The sequence below is a fragment of the Mirounga angustirostris genome, unplaced genomic scaffold (genome assembly GCF_029215605.1).
Source record: "Mirounga angustirostris isolate CCGP_5_RB_7025 unplaced genomic scaffold, mMirAng1.0.hap1 SCAF_10, whole genome shotgun sequence".
Lineage (NCBI taxonomy): Eukaryota > Metazoa > Chordata > Mammalia > Carnivora > Phocidae > Mirounga > Mirounga angustirostris.
Window position 1 is genome coordinate 59,195,490 of NW_026991718.1, and position 16,600 is coordinate 59,212,089.

Sequence of the window (16,600 nt, forward strand, 5' to 3'; positions counted from 1 at the left end):
TTGTTTTCTATTTCATTGATCTCTGCTCTTATCTTTATTTTTTCCTTTCTTCTGTATACTTTGGCTTTAATTTGTTCTTCTATTTCTTGTTTCTGAAGGTGGAAGTTAAAGTCATAGACTTAAGACCTTTCTTCTTTTCTAATACAGGTGTTTAGTGCTATAAATTTCCCATTAATACCCACAAATGTTGATAGGTTGTTGTTATTTTCATTCAGTTCAGAATATTTTCTAATTCCCTTTTTCTCTTTTTTTGACCCAAAAGTTATATAGAGTATATTTAGTTTCTAAGTATTTGGAGGACTTCCCAGAGATCTTTCCATTATTTAATTCTATTTTGGTCAGAGAAAACACTTTGTGTGAGTTGATTCCTTTTAAATTTATTGAGACTGGTTTTATGGCCCAAAGATGATTAGAAATACAGTCCACTTGCAGTACCTGGGCAGTTCAGTGTGAAGCATCTGACTCTTGATCTCAGCTCAAGTCTTGATCTCAGGGTTGTGAGTTCAAGCCTCAGGTTAGGCTCCATGCTGGGCATGAAGCCTACTTAAAAAAAAAAAAAAATCCACCTAATAGGAGAAAATGTGGTCATTATTATGCTAATAAAAGGACTAAGGTCTGAGCAACAATATGTTTCTTTTCTTTTTTTAAGATTTTATTTTTAAGCAATCTCCACACCCAACATGGGGCTCAAACTCAGCTCTGAGATCAAGAGTTGCCCACTGTACCGACTGAGCCAGCCAGGTGCCCCAGTGTTTCTTATCATAGATCAGTATATTGGAGTTTGGATTTTACACATCAGTCTAATGAGCTCAGTAAATATGAGTTCCTTACTGAGAGAACAAGCTGCCGCTTAAAGTTCACTACGTACAATGGCAAAGATCTTAATTGAAAACTGAACATTTCAATCTTCCAGGTATTTTCAAATATCCATATATTTTTACTCATATATTTGTTTACCTTTAGAACATAAATGATGATTTTAGGCCTCTGAGTAAATTGTCCTTTCTTGGATTACTTTGTTTCTCATCTGAGAATTTAAAATTAAGTAAATTTAATTTACTATATTTATACGTGAATGTATTTTGAGAGGAAGTCCATATTGCTCAATATCACTAATTTAGCAGTTTAAGTGGCCAGTAAATATGTAGAATTTGAGCCTCCTTAGAATCAGTTCCAAAGTTTTATTCATGAACATAATGAAATTAAATATTTTCAGAGCCATTAGATGGTGTGTAAGTACATTGACTCAGGATATTTTTCAGTGTGCGACTAGGGGTCATAATTGCAATATCTGAATAAAAATTACTGACCTATTAAAAGAAGTTGCTGGGGTGCCTGGCTGGCTCAGCTGGAAGAGCATGCAACTCTTGATGTTAGGGTCATGAGTTGGAGTCCCACGCTGGGTACAGAGATTACATACATACATACAAACGTTTAAAAATTTTTTTAAAAGTTGTTGTCAGTGTCAAAAAGCAAGGACAAAACAAAACCAATGAAAAAAGTGACCCTCTGCTTCCCCCACAAAGCAGAGGGGAGTGGCCAGGGAAAGAAAAGTCGTATCCTTCCTGTGCTGTCCTCACAGCCAATATTTAGTCTCCTTAGTGTGCCTCAGCACTCTGTCCTTTCATGACTGGGGGTGCTAATCCTTAACTGTGGTAAAGAAGGCATAGTGACAGTAAGATCAGCTTAAGTCATCAGGCCCTCTTGAAACTGTTTTCTCTCACGAGGCTATCTGGCTGTTTTAAGCCCTAATTTTAAATACTATCTTAATGTATGTATGTAGGCCCCACATGCCCCATAGGAGGCATTGAGCCTTTCAGTTGCAAAGTGTAAAGCTGTATAGAAAACTAAGTGGCATAGCACCAGATCTAAGGAACCAATCATCTATCTGGGGAGAGGGGAGACTTTTGTTCTAAAATAACCACAGGTCTGGGGTGCTGGCTGACTCAGTCAGTAGAACATGCGACTCTTGATCTTGGGGTCATGAGTTCAAGCAAATGACTCACTCTTGATCTTGGGGTCATGAGTTCAAGCCCCATGTCAGAAGGTAGAGTGTAATCTTAGTTAAAAAAACAAACAAACAAACAAACTTTAAAATAACCACAAATCTGGATGCACAAGATGAAATTAACTGCTCCCATTTATAATGTGTCAATGATAATAACCTAACCCCTCTCATCTGGTGTTTTCCAACCAATTAAACATTGTTGGCACACCATGGTAAGTTTTATGAAAAAGAGAAAAAGAAAGTATTACTCAGTTCAACCGTATATTTAAAGCAAAGACATGAAAGAAACATCCCTTGCTTCTGCCACAAGCCTATGACAAGGTAGGCAGCCAATCTGTTCTAGAGAAAAATTTGTCCTAAAGTTCCTCCACAGCTTTTTAAAAAATAATCTATAGAATTGTAACTCCCTTCACATTCAATAATGTCTCTTTGTCTACATTGTTCAATGTGAAAGGAAGAACTGAACTTAAAAATGTGTATAATTCAAGAAATCTTTCTGTGAGAGGTAATGAAGTTAGAAACCAAATCCCCACAAATGGAACACTCCAGAGTTTCACTAATTTCACTTTTCCCCTGCAAGGGTGGGTTCACCCTCCGAGGGTGAACAAGAAAGAAAGCACCTACACATGGTGCCAGGAGAAAACACAGAATTGAAAACATCAGATAGGGAATCAGAGAACCTAAATGCTGACCCTGGATTTGTCACTAACTTGATGGGTAAAATGGAATTAAGCTGCTTTGTCTTTCTGCTCTGGAGTTCCTCATCTTTAAAGTCAGGGGATTGGATTAATAAACTCCAAGATTCCTGTGGACTCCTCCCCTCTGCTTCTTTGGTTTCCATGGCTCCCTGCTCTCTATGTTCTCCTAATATTTCTTTTTTTTTTTTTAAAGATTTTATTTATTTATTTGACAGAGAGAGAGAGAGCAGGAATACAAGCAGGGGGAGTGGGAGAGGGAGAAGCAGGCTTCCCGCAGAGCAGGGAGCCCGATGTGGGGCTTGATCCCAGAACCCTGGGATCATGACCTGAGCCGAAGGCAGACGCTTAACGACTGAGCCACCCAGGCACCCTATGTTCTCCTAATATTTCTGGTTCCTCCTTTCTGACAATTCTTCTTCCTATTGTCACATAAACGTAGAAGTCTCTCTAGTGAACTGTCATTGACTCCCTTTTATTTCTAATCCTCTCCTGCAATATTATATTCTCTGTGGTGGATACTGGTGTATTACCCAGATCCCCTTCTTTTTCTCTTTCTTTTTTAAGATTTTATTTTTAAGTAATCTCTACACCCAACATGGGGCTCCAACTCACAACCCCAAGATCAAGAGCCCCACACTCCACCGCCTGAGTCAGCGAGGTGCCCTCCAGATCCCCTCCTTCTATACCGACTTTCCTTTCCTCAGCTGCTGGGAAGGTTGGAGGATGACAACCCTCAGCTGAGTCCCCTTCTGGGAATGCCCTCATGCAGAGAGCCACCTTACTCAAGGTCACATGCCCTTCCTGAGGAAAGCCACATCCAATGTTTGTTCAGTGTGGGAATGAGAAGAGCCACCCTCCTTGCTTCAGGATGGGATAATTTTGAAGAGCCAGCCATACCTGCTCCAGAATTCTCCTAGTTTCTGTTGTAACGCATTGCAGGTCAACTCCTCCAGTTCTACGGGTGTGGATCCTGAGAGCACTCGTCCACAAACCACCTACACAAAAATCTTCATCTCATTATCTATTTCTTGGAGAACCCAACTTAAGACAGTTGATGCCAGGAGTGGTTCAAGGAAGCTGACTCTAAAATAGGATATTGGAACTGGACCATCCATCTTCCAGTGAGTACCCCATCACTGGTGGCCAGAGGAACACGACAAACTTTTGGTATGCAGTATAACTATTAAAACTTTCACTAGTGGTGGGCTTGGATGGAATCCTAATGGAAGGGGATGTACCAGCTTTTGAGAGTTTGGGGAAAGCACTAACCATAAGTACTAACCACAGTGAAATCAGATGGGTTTTTCTGAGTGTCACTGATGCATTGGAGAAAAGACACCAAAAGACTAAGAGTGATTAATCATCAATTGAAGGCCAAATGTGAAAACGAGAGGGCCTCCTTGGAAGCATATAGAGACTCTCATCTCCTGCAGCCAGAGGTCAAAAAAAGCCTTAGATGGACAGACCCTGGACTTAATTATAAGAGCAGCAGAAATCCAAAGAAATTTGAATTCTCCAGTCTGCTGTGCCAAGGTCAGGGCTCTAAGTAAGAAGAGGTGAAACCCCAGACTTGGGATGGGAATATCTGGATTGATGCACACAGAAACTTGGAAACTACAGATCCCTCTAAACTTTCTGGACCAGCAAAATGGCCCACTGCTCCTGTTAAGGGTGAGTGTCCCCACTTGTTTATAAATAATGCAGAGTCCCCTCAACCTAGATAAGATATCAAAGAAGGATTTTTCAAGAGCAGCCCTGCCACTTGGACAATACAACCCAGCAAACATTATGGTATTAGAAGTGTCATGGACAAGGATGCCATGTGGTACTTCAGGCAGTTTCCAATAGAGAATCACAATGTAGACCCCAAGGGTACTAGAGTAAGGCTGTGCCAACTTCAGTGAAGAATTTTCCACCATTTGAAAAATAGCCCCAAACGTGCTACTGTCTGGTAGACAGAAGAACTGATTATAGGACATCAAGTGAACATGTGGCCCAGGCTGCCTATTACAAGATTGTTTCTATCAGGCCCATCTATTACACAGTGGAAGTGGTAAATCTGGGATCAGGCATGAACAGTGTCAGGAGGGCACAGTATCCTGCATAAGCAGGTGATCCAAAACCCCCTGTCATCCACTACTGGTACACTGATGTCTCTCCCTCAGCTCATACCTACAGCTCCACTGGCATATTTAGGGGCTCCACTGGGACTTTCTTAGGAGTCCCTTATTCATTTTTTTTTTAAGATTTTACTTATTCATTTGAGAGAGCACAAGCAGGGAGAGAGGCAGAGAGAGAGGGAGGAGCAGACTCCCCACTGAGCTGGGAGCCCGATATGGGGCTCGATCCCAGGACATGGAGATCATGACCTGAGCTGAAGGCAGATGCTCAACCATCTGAGCCACCCAGGCGCCCCAGCCCTTACTCAATTTTGAAGGTAAATGGACAAACACGGCAGCCAGTCTAAGAAGTTTCTGGTGACCAGAGACTAGCCCACAGGCTGTGGTTATCTACTTTCTGTGGGAAAATAAATGACATGAGGTAGGAATATATATATGGGCAGCCTTGGAAAGCTGGGCAAGTTGGTCAGGGGTCTGAAAGAAGAAAGACTAAAAGATAAGGTTGAGGGCCTGGTTTACCCAGACCACCAAGGAAGCCACCTAGATCAGCAGAGGTGCTGGCTGAGGGTAAGGGAACTCTAGAATGGGTAGTGGAGGAGGGTCATCTTGAGTTTTAGTTCTACCTGAAGGCCAGCTGCATTAGTGAGGGCTGAGTCTATCCCAACAACCTTTCTCTTTTAAGCTTCCCCCAGGAAAAGAGACCAGTCAGAATTCTGGAGGTGTTGAACTTGCTGTATAAAGCAAGTGGGTCTGAGTGGCATAATAGGTAGGTTTTCGTGGATGCTGTGCTGTATTGCCCAGGCCCTCTGTTCTGGACCAAGGCACTTATTCTCCCAGATACTGGGCGTGTTGGCTACCAAAAACGCCCAGCTAAGTCTTTCTCCAAGGATTGCCTTCAGCAGAGGAGCACTGTCTCCCCACAAGATCATTTCCCTTGCCTGGCCTCAAGTCCAGGGCCCTTGCCCCAGGGTGGGACACCCCTGAAGGCCCATCCATGCTTCAGAGCCCCCACTGGGTCATGTGAAGCCTCTACTGCAACTGTGCTGCTATTCAGGTGTCATCCCAAGGGCACATCCCCTGTAAAATCCTGCACACTGGGGGCTTGGGGTGTTAGTGTTTAAAGGGTAGTTTCAGTTTGAGAAGATGAAAAGTTCTGAAGGTGGATGGTGATGGTTGCACAATACTGTAAATGCATTTAATTCCACTGAACTGCACAGTTAAAAATGGTTAAAATGGTAACATTTATGTTATTCTGTTTTACCACAATAAAAAAATTCCTGCACATGAATCTCCCTCAGGGTCTTCTTTCTTTTTTTTTTTTTTTTTTTAAAGATTTTATTTATTTATTAGAGAGAATGAGATAGAGAGAGCATGAGAGGGGGGAGGGTCAGAGGGAGAAGCAGACTCCCTGCCGAGCAGGGAGCCCGATGTGGGACTCGATCCAGGGACTCCAGGATCATGACCTGAGCCGAAGGCAATCGCTTAACCAACTGAGCCACCCAGGCGCCCTCAGGGTCTTCTTTCTTAAGGAATCTAACCAAACAACCTCTGTGAATATGGCAAAAATTGCTAGCTTCTACCAATATTCATCCTTTCTTTCTTCTTTAGTAATGGAACTCAGCCTGAAACTGTAAGTGGTCTTGCCCTTGGCCATGGGATGTGAGACATGTAACTAGGATGTGAGGCACGTGACTAAGTTTGGCCAATTGAGTGTGAGAAGTGATATGGGCCACTTCCTGGTCATGCTTTTAAAGTAATAGGCATGTCCTCTACTTGTCTCTGCTCTTTTCTGCTGGCTATGATGCAGATGCAATGGCAGGAGCTAGAGCCAGAGATGGAAGCCATAGATAGAAGATGACAGAGCCACCCTACCAACCCTAGACTGATTATCTCTGGCTGTTACAGGAGATATAAATCAACTTCTGTACTGTTTAAGCCATGGAATTTGAGGTATCTTTGTTACGACAGCTCAGCCTCTATCTTAGCACTTTGATTGACTCCAGAATTCATTCCTCTCATCCTGACTCCTTTTACAAACAGCTCCTATTTCTTGTCCCCAGTTTTGAGACTCAGCATGTCCATACCATAATTTATCCTAATGCTTCCTAAACTTTGTTCCTTCTTTGTTCTTTATTTCTAATAATACCACAATTTCCTACTTATAAAGAAAGAGCCCTAAACATTCACACAGTGGAATACCATTCAGCCATTAAAAAGGAGGAGGAGGTGGGGCACCTGGGTGGCTCAGTCATTGGGCATCTGCCTTCGGCTCAGGTCATGATCCCAGGATCCTGGGATCAGGCCCCACATCGGGCTCCCTGCTCCGCGGGAAGCCTGCTTCTCCCTCTCCCACTCCCCCTGCTTGTGTTCCCTCTCTCCCTGTCTCTCTCTGTCTGCCAAATAAATAAATAATAATAATAATAAAAAAAGAGGAGGTAGCCCAAGATAATACTGATAATAGAACCATCCCCAAGATCTGTTGTTAAGTGAAGAAAGTAAAGAGCACTACAGTGTCTATAGTATACCACTATTGGTGTTAAGAAAAAAAAAAAAAAGACTACCTACCTCTATAAATATTTGTATGTGCGTAGAGTATCTTGGAAGGATAATCAAAGACTTGAGTTGCTGCTCTATTTATTTATTTTTTTTAAAAAATTTTAAAGTAGTTTTTACATCCAAAATGGGGCTTGAATTCACAACCCGAAGATCAAGAGTTACGTGCTCCACCGACTAAGCCAGCCAGGCACCCCCTATTTGAGTTGCTGCTCTAGGTAGGACAGCTGGGGGACAAGGTGGCAGAAAAACTAATTTCTTACATATACCTGTTTGAATTGTGTACTGTGTGCAAAGAGCTGCTAGACTGTACAACCCAAGGATGCACTATTCAAATTCTGATTTGTGTAACTGGCACCTTTGGGATTGTGCTGTGTGTGGCCTGGGCAGCTGTTCATATCAGTCCTGTTATGCATGTTTTCCATACTCAAAAAAAAGTTCAAGAAAATATGCTTACTCTTTGTTCTATAGTTTAAACAGAACAGCTATTTTCTGAAACTGTCTCAGTTAAGATATCCTAGGATTTCATAGATCTCTGTCTGGATTGTTATTTACATCTCTGTTACCAACCATCAATTTTACTATCATTTAAGAGTTCCCAATCTTAAAAAAAAAAAAAAAAAAAAAAGAGTTCCCACTCTTTTCAGGAACTTCCTTCAGCATTGAAATGACCAGGCAGCTTTTTCCTCCAAAGAACTCCAAGGTGAGATTGAGGGAGGCAGAACACTAAAACCTGCCTAAGGGTGTGACCCCCACAATTATCCTCCTCCTGGGTGCCATCAATGATCAATTATTTAGTATGGACTGAGGACCTGAAAAATGTTCTTAACTTTTGATCCTGCAAATTCTGCTACTATGAATTTCCCACATATCCTAAGAAAAGCATTGGCAATACACACCAAGATGTACGTACCACAATGCTCACCGTGGCTTATTTCTATTTCTGTTGTCCAAAAACAAACCACAGAGCCATAGATATAGGACTCGTTAAATCTAGTACAGTTCATCTAGGTAATGGAATTCCAGATATTAGAAGAATAATGAAATGGGAAAATGATTACATTGTATTGATAAATGATAAAAGCAAATTACAAAGCAGTAGGTAAGGGTATTATCCTTAGACAATCCTAGTGCGGTGTTTGCTTTTGTTTTTTGTTTTAAGTAAGCTCTACACCCATCGTGGGTTTGAACTCACAGCCCTGAGATCAAGAGTTGCATGCTCTTACCGACTGAGCCAGCCAGGCACCCCCCAATTTGTTTTTTAAGAAAAGTATATAACTATATCTAGAAAAGATATTCACCAATATGTTAATACTGCTTTTCTTTGGGAGCTGGGCTTATTATAGATAACTTTTCTTTTTTTCTTTTTCTTTTTTTTTTTTTTTTAAAGATTTATTTATTTGACACAGAGAGAGAGACAGCTAGAGAGGAAACACAAGCAGGGGGAGTGGAAGAGGGAGAAGCAGGCTCCTGGTTGAGCAGGGAGCCCGATGCGGGGCTCGATCCCAGGACCCTGGGATCATGACCTGAGCCGAAGGCAGACGCTTAACGACTGAGCCACCCAGGTGCCCCACTTTTATTTTTTTCTTTGTGCTTGCCTGAATTTTCTCAAATTACAATTAATCTGTTTTCTCTCTTTTTTTTTTAAGATTTTATTTATTTGACAGAGAGAGACACAGCAAGAGAGGGGACACAAGCAGGGGGAGTGGGAGAGGGAGAAGCAGGTTTTCCATGGAGCAGGGAGCCCAATGTGGGGCTCGATCCCAGGACCCATGGATCATGACCTGAGCCGAAGGCAGACGCTTAATGACTGAGCCACCCAGGTACCCCCATTTTCTCTTGTAGTTAAAAAAAAGTTACCCCTCCCAAAGTCAATTTGGGGGGCTCTTTGAGCACTTCAGTTTGCTCCTCACTAGTCTCCCATAGTACTCTGAGGCATATATAAAAATTTTATTTTATTTTTTTTTTTTTTTTTTATATACAAATTTTAAATGAGAAAACATCAATCCTGGGTTATGTAGAGAATTCTCCCAACTTGATTATGTACTACAAGGAGGAGGTAAGAGTAGAGGGTAGCAGATGGTAAGGGGGTAGGGATGGGTAAAATAGATTAAATGGTGTTGTTACCTTTGTTGTAAGTTTTCCTTCCAGAAAAAGTAACTTAATGATTTTCTAGCTAAATGAGCTATTTTACATTTGTAGAGATGACAAACTTCACTATTCACCAGGACCATATGCTTTTTTGGTATTCATATAGGCTTTGAAGTCTAAAATACATGCTGTCTAAGAATGTTAGTCTAGACTAGAGAATAACTCTCCCCTAAATAATATATAAGTATCTTTTTAAATTAGCCTTGGCAAGAAGAAATTTTAAAAATAGAAGATGTGGGTCAGAATCAAGTTCTATAAATAAGTACATTCCTTATAAAACATTTATGGATTTGATTGAAGGATTATTTTAGACACATTTGTGTATAGCATAAAAACAAATTAAATGTAAAAAATTTTAATAATGAAAAAGTGAGTCCTAAAAAGACCAGCAGGTGGCATAAATAATTTATTTAATCAAAACTGCAGAGATCTATATGGTAAAAGATACCTTCCCTGACCTTTCCGCCGTGAAAAAAAAATGTCATGAATATTTAGACCAAAATTCCCAATTAAAGCATCACTAACAAGATTAACTTAGTTATAAATACAAAAATTAAAATTGCAGGAGAGGTAGATCTCATAGATATCAACCCAAAGCTAAATCATAAACTTGTGTGCCTGGGCCTATCATTAAACTGAAACACAAAAGACAACATATAATGAGAGCATCTAACCTGGATGCTCCACCCAGCACACTTCAGCATCTTTGAACTCTTTCTGGAAGGAAGAGTGTGCTGACATTCAAGACTCAAGACAATAATGTTTTTAAAAGCTACGTGGGTGTGTACCTGCCCCAGTTAATTACTCTGCAAGAACAACATTAAGCCTCTCCTCCTTTCAAATATAACCAGAATGTTGGTCTCAACATTGTCTTTACTGGGTACTAATAATGTTCCAAGACACCAGCCTATCAGATACCTGTTGGCTGCCTTGGATCTGAAATAGGATATTTTCCCCCATTCACCAACAGGAAATTTTGTCTCTGCTTACTTTTGAACCTGCTCCCCTGAAAATAGTTCCCATCTGAGAGACACATGCCAGAGAGATAGTTGACCATGTGGTGGGATTGGCCTTGACTTAACAATGGAAGAGGAGACTTTGTCAAGGGTAGTCAGTCCTGCAGGTTCTTGATTCTTAGTAGCACATAGCACAGAGGCTCAGACCTGTGCATGTCATCTAAGACCTCTAGAGCAGTTCTTCCTGACCTGGGACCCTCAACTGGAAGGCCAGGGGCCACAAGCTGATCACCATAGGTTAGAATCCACATATGTGTAGTTTAGAAAAAACTGCACCGAACTATTAATAATGCTTTCTCTGGAAGGTGAGTTTATTTTTTATTTTTTATTTTTTTAAGATTTTATTTATTTGACAGAGAGAGAGAGAGCGAGAGCAAGAACACAAGCAGGGGGAGTGGGAGAGGGAGACGCAGGATCCCCACTGAACAGGGAGCCCGATGTAGGGCTCGATCCCAGGACCCTGAGATCATGACCTGAGCCAAAAGCAGATGCTTAACCAACTGAGCCACCTAGGCACCCCATTTATTGTTACTTCTTAACAAAGCCTAGTCTTATAAATGTTTTTGGTTTTTTTTTAAGATTTTATTTATTTATTTTTGCGAGAGAGAGAGAGAGCGCACAAGCGAGGGGAAGGGGCAGAAGGAGAAGTAGACTTCCCACTGAGCAGGGAACCCAATGCGGGACTCGATCCCAGCACCCCGGGATCATGACCTGAGCCAAAGTCAGGCCTTAATTAGCCAACTGAGCCACCTGGGCACCCTCCAGTCTTTATTTGGATGAATTTAAATTTGTTTTTTAATAGACAAAGTCTCTACCCTCAAGGGGCTTACATTTTATTTATTTTTTAAAGATTTTATTTATTTATTTGACAGAGAGAGACACAGCGAGAGAGGGAACACAAGCAGGGGGAGTGGGAGACGGAGAAGCAGGCTTCCCGCTGAGCAGGGAGCTCGACACGGGGCTCGATCCCCGGACCCTGGGATCATGACCTGAGCCAAAGGCAGACGCTTAACACTGAGCCACCCAGGTGCCCCGAATTTAATTTTTGAGTGCAAATATTACTCAATATATACAAGCTTGACAAAACCCACCTAACCTAAAGAGTGTCTAAATCAGATACCTATTCAATTATGTAAATCACCAGTGACTCATTTCAGAGACTTTCCAGGTGTCTCCACTACCTGTTTCAGGAAAATGCTCCACTGTTACTGTACTGTTTGCTTTTCTGTGGACACCTTACACACAGCTACATTTTGAAGTATCACCTCTCAGGTCTTGGCCCCTTCCCCACATTAGCCAGAAAGCAATACTGGAAGTCTACAGCTTTTTCTCAAGTGAGACATTCATGGTGCTGCTCTGTGTCCTTTGCAAGCAATCGTCAGCTTGCATCCCGCATAGGCCAAATATTAATCGGAAGGCAGTTGGGGTGGAGGAATGTAGAACAAAGTTTTCTTTAAAACCGTGTTATAAATAATGATTGGAATCCAAGGCCAACTCACAAAAGTTGGATTCACACATAATAAAGTTGAAACCATTCAAATTTTGGTATATAGTAGGCACTTGGTATGTATTTGCTGGTTAAATGAATATTGATAGTGCTTCTTAGCAAGAGGAATTTATAGACTGAGACTCAGTCTCACTCTGCCTGCCCAGGGAGGCAACTACTCTGTTCCTAACACCTGGCAGCTGTTGATAACCGCAGGTATCACAAGGCATTGCAAGTTGGGGCTTGGTAACTAGAGAGATGCCTGTATTGGTGTCTTAGGCAAAGATCTTCTGGTTGAAAGTAACTTGGGGGGCTTACTTTAAGGGCACCAGCCTGTTGGTGCTCATACCTTTGGGTGTGGGCAATTCTCATAGAAGGATGGTTGTGGGCTGGAATATAAGAGGTATTTATTATATTTGGTGTTTTAGAACGTCACGCCATTTTCGTTTAGACTCATTTGGTGTTAAGGAATTGAGATTCATTCACGTTAGCTAAAATAAAGGGATTTATTGTAAGAAGTGATCAGAAGTCTACCATTAATCCAAAAGGAATCATCATCAGGCTTCCTGTGGCTAGGGTGGAGGGAGGTTCTGGGCTCAAAGTTGTTCAGAAGCCCTCAGCTGCAGGGCTCTGTGCCCTTTCCTGCTGATGCTCCTCCACTGACAGGCTGTGAATACACATCTGCATTGTTCCACCTGCCTCCCACAGAGAGGGAGAACCTGTGGCATCGGACAACAGGGTGAAGGTCATTGGTTAGCATGAAAATTGGCAGCCCTCCCTGATGAATTAGCTGTGGTCCAGAAGGACAGTGTGCGGGGCCATGCGCAGGCACGTGGGGAGCAGATCATAGCTATCTAGCGAGGAGGACTATGGGGGCCCTTAATTTAATATCTCTCTTGTAACCAATAGAATGTGGCAGAAGTGACTTCTGGGTCAAAAAGGGCCACGCAGTTTCCACCTATTTCTCCTGGAATGCTTGCTCTTGGGATGATCCCTTTTGGAAGCCAGCAGCCATGCTGTGAGAAGCCCAAGCCTCTTGGAGAAGACATCGTAGGTGTTCCAGTCAGTAGTCCCAGCTGAGGCCAACCTTTGCATCATAACAGCCCAGGCACCAGATATGAGTGATGGAAACTTCAGATTATCACTGCTCCCAGCTATTCAAATCACCCCCAGTATTTGAGTTCCCAGCTAAGGGCCTAGGCACCATGGAGCAGAGACAAGACATCTCTGCTGCACCGGACCCACATTCCTCACCTATAAGGTTTGTGAGCATAATAAGATGGTTATGGTTTTATACCACTAAATTTGGGGTAGTTTGATACAACAGTAGAAACCAGAATATAAAGCATGACACATTCAAAGAACCCGAAAGAAGGTGGTATGGCAGACCAACGTGGGCTCTTACTGGATACCTGAAGTAAAACCATCTCTGCTGCTTTCTACCATGAGAAGTCCAAAATCAGATAAAGAGAAAGGCAAGATCATCTGAAGCAGGTGTGGTTGGGAAGATTATGGCGATGTGGCTTATGCCGCTGTATAATCCCTAAACCAAGCAGAACACGTTATTCATTTTCAGTCTCTCCCATTTACTGTAGAGATAAATACAGAGGCCTCTGGTTCCACCCAGGTTTGCTTTACATCAGGCTTCCTTATTGAGGGTGGCTCTCCCCCCACTCTGAGCAACAACCCAACAGATGTCTCAGCTTCCCTCCACGTGTCCCTGTTCTGCAGCTTGCTAACGCCAGGCAACTGCTGCACACCCTGGCAGTGCTTCCGTCCCACCTCCAGCAAAGCCATCTTCCTGTTAGTCGCCCTAGTTCTCCAAACACTGGAGAAGAAAAGGCAAGAAATGCTGTCATTTCTTTTGGCCCAGATATGATTCCCCTGTTGCCTGGGCCATTCTACAATGGGCATCAATTTCAAGGACACCCTGCTGTGGCTCACTCTACCCTATATTGATTGTATGGCTTTGCATGAATTGTAAATCAGGAGGCATTAGATCTTTAGGTCATTTGCACATGGTTTACACTGTGGAATGCACTCAGGGTGCAGGGCAAATGCCTGCTGACCCCATGTTTATTTTTTCAGCTGGTGATTGAAGCTCTGGCCCAGTTATAATAGATGGGAATGCCAATGTCTTGTCCATTTTCAACTTTAGTGCAAATCTTGCATTGAATAGGGATCATATTTCTACTCTCAGCATGTAAAGTAAAAGTAATTGTCATGTATGTGTTTCCAAAATAAATATCATTGTGTTTGCCCTCCCACCTCCACCCCATAGAACTGTTTTTTTTTTTATGAAGACATGAACATGGAAAAATAATATTCCAGGCTTCTGGGGGAATGTTATTAATATCTCCAAGAATGGGGGCATCTGGGTGGTGCAGTTGGTTAAGCATCTAACCCTTGGTTTAGGCTCAGGTCCTGATCTCAGTGTCGTGAGATCAAGCCCCATGTGGGGCTCCATGCTGAGCGCCGAGTCAGCTTAAGACTCCCTCCCCAATCCCTATGTGCTCGTTCTCTCTCTCTCTCAAATAAATAAATTTTAAAAATATATATCTCCAGAAATGGACAGACCTGTGAGCATGTACTGCTGGCTGACACACTGGGTGTGAAGCAGCTCATCGTGGCAGTCAGTAAGATGGCCATCATGGAGCCGCCTTATAGTAGTGCATGCTTGAGGAGATATGCAAGGAGGTGAAGGCCTAAATCAAGAAGATCAGTTACAACTCTGAGGTTGTCGCCTTTGTGCCCATCTCAGGCTGGCATGGGGACAACATGCTAGAACCCAGCACCAAGATGTCCTGGTTCAGAGGCTGGAAGATCACCAGGAAGGAAGGAAACGTGGTGGCCACGACACTGCTAGAAGCGCTGGACTCCGTCATGCCCCCTGCCCGCCCTATGGAAGAGCCCCTGCAGCCACCTCTACAGGATGTATACAAGATGGGGGCATTGGCACCATGCCCGTGGGCCAGGGGGAAACAGGCTTCCTCAAGCCAGGCATGGTGGTGACCTTTGCACCATGAGGCCCTGGCTGAGGCCCTGTCAGGTGACAACGTGGGCTTCAATGTGAAAAATGTGTCAGTGAAGGGCATCAGGTGGGGCTATGTGGCGGGAGACAGCAAGAATGACCTGCCCTTAGGCGTGGAGAGCTTCATCTTCCAGGTGATCATTCTCAGCCACCCTGGCAGCATTGCAGCTGGCTACTCATCAGTTCTGGACTGCCACACAGCCCATATCGCCTGCAAGCTTGCAGACATCAGGGAGAAGATTGGCGTTCAGGCAAGAAGCTAGAAGACAATCCCAAAGCCCCGAAGTCTGGGGATTCAGCCATCATTCAGATGATTCCACGAAAGCTCATGTGTGTGGAAAGCTTCTCAGAGTACCTGCCCCTTGGTTGCTTCACTGTATGTGACATGAGGCAGACAGTGGCTGTTGGGGTCCTCGAGGCTGTGGAGAAAACAGTAGCAACTGGTGGCAAAGTCACCAAGTCTGCCATGAAAGCGGCCAGGAAGTGAGTGGTAACAGCTACGTCAGGCCTTTCCAGGCCAGGGGCAACCCAGGAGGAGCCACAGCTGGAAAAGAACGGCTCAAGGAGAAGCCTTGGACTTCCTCTTCTTTGCCTGAACGATCTTAAACCTGTCCCTGCTAATGCAGTTTTCTTTTTGCTGATGAGTTTGAGGCATGGGAATAAAGCACAGGTAGTCTTTGGGGTTTGGAAGGAAGGCTTTTCTTTTAATTATAAAGATGTTTATTTTTTATTTTTATTTTTTTAAAGATTTTATTTATTTATTTCACAGAGAGAGACAGCAAGAGAGGGAACACAAGCAGGGGGAGTGGGAGAGGGAGAAGCAGGCTTGCCGCCAAGCAGGGAGCCCGATGTGGGGCTCGATCCCAGGACCCTGGGATCATGACCTGAGCCAAAGGCAGATGCTTAGCAACTGAGCCACCCAGGCACCCCTAATTATAAAGACTTTTAAAAAATGTTTTATTTATTTTAAGTAATCTCTATACCCGACATAGGGCTTGAACTCACAACCCTGAGATCAAGAGCCACGTGCTCTTCCAACAGAACCAGCCAGGCGCCCCATAATTATAAAGTCTTTTAAAAAAATATTCTACTCTATAATCTGTGACCACTATTCTGCCTGTAGTATCCCACATCTCCTTAACTGAATAACATACTCATTTTTCTATGTTTTAATCATTTAACAAATATTGATTGAGTGCCTACTGTAAGCCAGATAGATATTGGGGATTCAAGGGTGATCAAGATAGCAAAATGAGGTTTTTTCCTTAATGGCACCTATATTTAGGTTGAGGGAGACAGACAGTAAACAAGTAAATAAATAGATGAGGTAATTTATTTTTATTTATTATTATTTTTTTTTTTTAAGTAATCTTTACACCCAATGTGAGGCTCCAACTCACAGCTCCGAGATCAAGAGTTGCATGCTCTACCGATTGAGCCAGCCAGATGCCCCAAATAAGGTAGGAAGAAAATAAGCAGGGGTAATGAACAACTAACGTCACTTTAGGTGGAGTGGTCAGAGAATGCTTCTCTGAGA

General features: G+C 42.9%; 1 long non-coding RNA gene across 3 annotated transcripts in view; it reads left to right on the forward strand.

Annotated features, from left to right (window-relative positions):
• LOC123851265 (uncharacterized) overlaps positions 1 to 16,600 on the forward strand; it is a 167,438-nt gene that overhangs the window by 87,368 nt on the left and 63,470 nt on the right. The window contains exon 3 of one of the 3 annotated variants that reach the window (XR_010405678.1): positions 3,646 to 3,827. The exons of the other annotated variants lie outside the window; for them this stretch is intronic. This is a non-coding gene — a long non-coding RNA (uncharacterized LOC123851265). The remainder of the gene's footprint in view (positions 1 to 3,645; positions 3,828 to 16,600) is intronic. 3 annotated transcript variants of the gene reach the window in all.